Source organism: Physeter macrocephalus, chromosome 8 (genome assembly GCF_002837175.3).
Source record: "Physeter macrocephalus isolate SW-GA chromosome 8, ASM283717v5, whole genome shotgun sequence".
Taxonomy (NCBI): domain Eukaryota; kingdom Metazoa; phylum Chordata; class Mammalia; order Artiodactyla; family Physeteridae; genus Physeter; species Physeter macrocephalus.
Genome location: NC_041221.1, coordinates 57,822,175 through 57,826,771, shown reverse-complemented (window position 1 = coordinate 57,826,771; position 4,597 = coordinate 57,822,175).

Below are 4,597 nucleotides of genomic sequence, written 5' to 3'. Positions count from 1 at the left end.
TGGTTGGTATGCAGATTTTAGTCAGTTGCCTTCTCCATTGATCAAGAGTTTCTGGAGGCTTAGTCATCCTGCTCCTCCTGGTACAGAGAAGGAGACACCCTTCCTTAACGGACATTTTTCTTCTAAATGCAAATTTCTCTTACAAAAGGGTAACTTCTCACTTTTCAGACCTTCCCCTGGATCTGCTATTTCTTAAAAATAACCGGCCTAAAATAATCCTTATGCCGAAAAGATATATTTGGGGTGGCAAATTCTGCTCCCCTTCAAACCTTGTCATATTCTTTCTTACCTGTGTTACTTTCATGTCTTAGCCAACCAGTTACACTGAAAATAATGACACAGAAGGAAGAGGAAGACAGGGCAGCCCATAGTCCCAGTTCTTTTCAGTCCTCTCTTGCTACTCATCAGTAGCAAAAGGTACAAAGTTGGTGGAATGTGTGTGTATCAAGAAGTGACATAAAAACAGGTGAGTTCATTTTGTGTAAAGCACAAGTGCATTGTCTGAGCTATGAAATACAAATTGTGTCATTTCAGTGATTCTGCAAACAAGTTAAAACTGGCACTCAAAGCTGGCATTGCATAATATAAAAATGAATGGTAAAATTTACGTTAATCATTTTAATTTTTAATTTTTGTTGACTTAGAATGACATTAAATGGCGAATACAGATCACCATGGCCAGTCAACATCAGGACCTTGGAAGAAAGGAAAAAGCTTTATATTAATGACATATTTCCCTACTCTTTGAGCAAGGGGCCCCATATATTCATATTGCACTGGGCTCTCCAAGTTATGTAACCAGCCCTACCCTCAATACACATATAAGCTCTGAAATTAACTGGGTTTGAATTCCAGTGTTGATACTTGCTGACCTTGGGCAAGTTGTTAATCTTTCTAAGGTTCAGTTTCCTCATCTGTAAAATGAGAATAATAACAGTTCATGTCATATAACCATAGGATCTTTATAAGGATGAAATGAAATACTATAAATAAAAAAATTAGCACCTTGCCTGCCGCATAGCAGATGCTTAGTAAATGTTAGCTCTTACAGGATAAATTGTTAGTTACTGCAGTCACTCTCGTGTTCCACCACGTGGTGATGCTGATGGAGACTTACTCTGTGTGCTTTATTTGACCGGCCTCCACCTAGCTGACCCCCTTTCTCTGTGGCCCATGCAAACTCCTCGAGGAAGCTTATGCCAGTCATTCCTGAGTGGAAGACACTCTTATGAGGCTGAGTGCTGGTGAGTCACTGCCGTCTTTTGGATGGCTGACCCCAGATAGGGCTCCCATCCTTAATCCCATTAACTATTGCCAGGATAGCAGGGTTACATGCTACAAAGCATAAGAAACTCCTAGAAGAAGACCATGGGGTGCAACAGTCTCTTTGACGCTGCCAAGGAGGGGGCAATGTTATGAGTAGGCACCTCGAGTTGTTCATCCAGGAAAAGGTCTGGATGCCTTCTGATGTGGTCTTTGAAATGTTTGAAAGCCAAAAAAAAATAGGTCTTTTTGATCATTTGGTTATCTACTAGGGATCAGATAGATTCATAGGTACATTTCCTTTGACAGGACACAACTCTGAAATCATAATCCTACCTTTGAATGCACAGAAAAAGAAATTATATTACTTATATTGACATGACAGTCTACAACCCTGAAAGCTTTACTCCAGCAGACATCCAACAGGGCTTCCGAGGGCGTGCTCTACAGACTGGTAGAAAAATAAACCAGAAGGAAAAAAAAAAGAAACAAACCAGAATAGTCGTACAAATGCAGATTCCCGGGCCGTGCTCCTAGATCAACTAAAATCAGAATATCTATGAGTCATGAATCTGCCTTTGAGTGTTTGTGGGCAGCAGAGGGCAGAAGAGGGTGAACAATGATAAAAATGAATTAGGAATAAGGACATTTATTTGTCGCGGAGCTGTTAAACTCAACCTACATCAGGCATGTTCTTCCTAAAGTTGTGGTTGGCCGTTGCCCTGGAATATAAGCTTACAGGTTCTTTGTAGTCTGGGGGTTCTGAGTACCGAGTTACTGTGTCATCCTCTGTTGAGATGTGAAGGAGCCTTCTAGAAGTGGGATGAGGATCTGGATCTGAGAAAGAGGAGCAGGGCCATAACCGAGGACTCTGAAGAAAATCATTTGAAGACGTGTGAGGGAAGGTTTCGGTACGCTCTACACCAGCAGGCATCAAGCTACGTTACGCCTACACTTGGGTTGTAGGAAGATGTTCCAGTGAGTACACGGCAGGGTAGTTTTATGGAAACCAATTTCAAGATCCTCATCTTAACACAGGTGTTCGTTCCTGAAACTGGTCTGCCTTAATTGAGTCAGCTTCTGCTGCTTCACCTTCCCCTCCTTTTCACAGCACCCCTTCTCCCACTTTAGAAAAGAAAGGCAGACCTCTCATCATCCGGGACGGTTGGTTAGGCCTCCAGTGACCCAAGAGCTGAACGGTGGGCAGGGTTAGAGAAGGAAAAGCAACTGGCGAAATGACTGCCGTGAAAAGAAATCAGTGCTTTAACCAAATGCCATGATGCGCTGCAACAGCCTTCCAAACTTATCTGCCCTCCGAAGACCCCTGATAAACATGCCGTCTGCACTTACTGTGGCCAAATGAGCCCAGTTGTCTGATCATCGAATAAAATCAAAGAACAAGGGATCAGAACTTTGAAATGCATTCCCTTTAGAATGCATCCATGACCCCACCTCCCTGCACTCTGCAGACGCTTGTCTCCTTAGCAGGGGTACGGGCTGCTACCCCCCTTCAATACAGTACCTACAGTATGGGGCTGGAAAAGTCATCAAAAGCATTAAAGGTATTAGGGGTGTTTACTCCACATTCCTATCTAGTTGCTGCCCAATTAACATGATTTGCAGCTGAGAAAATAATACTCTCCTCCGTCAGAGATCAATTGGCTCCCCAAACTGTGAAACAAAGGGAAGAGAGCCGCTGATGTTTATAGAAGTTATTGCAAACAAATGCACTTCAAAAGGAACTGTGGTGACAGATTCTTTTTCACAGGGTCCTCCCAATTCTTCTCAGCCTCACAAGACCCTTCCTCAGACTCTGCTGGGTATTTTCACCACTGGCCTGCTGCTTTAAGCTATAGGACACTGTGTGCAATTACCCTAGTCTAGAGTCTAGACCTGTCCTGCCCAATACAGTAGCGATTGGGTACTTGAAAGGTGGCTGGTTTCAATCCAGGTGTGCTGTAAACATAAAATACACACCAAATTTCAAAGACTTAGTACCCCCCAAATGTAAAATATCATTGATAATTTTTATATTGATAACATGTTGAACCGATAATTTGGGGGATATACTGGGTTAAAACATTATTAAAAGTCATTTCACCTGTTTCTATTTGTTTAGTGTGGCTATCAGAAAATTTTAAATGACATATGTGCCTCACACTTGTGACTTGAATTATATTTCCAACAGACAGCATGTCTGTCTAGGCTGTGGGTTCAGCAGCCTTGGGCAAAGGTTGATGGGAATGTAAAAGTCCAGTTCTGAATGGTAAATGAAGTTGGGGAGATTTGGGGCTGGCAGTGACTCCTCTTGCTGAAAAGAGGTATATTTGTGACAACTGCAGCATGTGGAGCCCAGGCTAACAGATTGTAAACCTGCCTTCCTTCTGGTTCTAATACTTACTTAACCTCAAAGGAACTTTAAATTTAAACCAAATGGCATGTGAGATTTTAGTAGGCTGATGTACTGCTCTCCATTCAGCCATTTGAGAAATCCTCCTGAGGTCTCCGCGCAGCTGAGTTCCAGTCACCACCATATCCCAATGGAAGTCTGGCACAGCACTAATGAGCTGATGAGATTCTTTTCTCACTTGTTTGCTATTAAATAGGAAAGCCTTTTGAATTAAACGTTTACAGATAGTGTGAAAATTGGAAATGCGGGTTTTAGCTGAGCCAACGACAACAGATTCAAGACTGCAGTTGCCTGATGATAAGAGAACAGTGCTTCTGGCTCCCATCACTAGCTCCATCACCAGCTTGGGTAAGTGGTGAATTATTCTTTTCCAGTGGTGAATTACTCAACACACTGGGTTCACTGGGTTTGTTCTACTGTGGGTACAGCTCTGTCCTAAACATCATTATTTAAGATAACAACTTACTGATCTAAGCCAAGAATTTAAAGCTTTTGGATTGTGAGGCTGATTCCATTTGTTTTGCTCAGAGGCTGTTGCCAGACCTTGGCATGGGTCCCTCAAATAACAACAACAGCAGCAACAATAATAACAGCAAATATTTATTGAACACTTACTATGTGCTCTAAATATGTTAGGTCACTTGATCTTCAGCCCTATGTGACATAAAAGGGTTTTCGGGGTTTTTGTTTGTTTTTTAAGTTGCCCAAGTTTACATAGTAAGTGGTAGACCCAGTCTATTTGACCAGAGCCCACACTTAGAACCACTCTGCTATTCTTATGGAGAATAAATATTAAAATCTCAATAGCATCCTTCAGAAATAGCAAAATGATGAATCAGAACTTCTCCAGTCATTCAGGGGGCCGGGAACATATGTGTGAGCCAATGACCACAATGTAATTGCTTTCTATTACCATGATGCCTT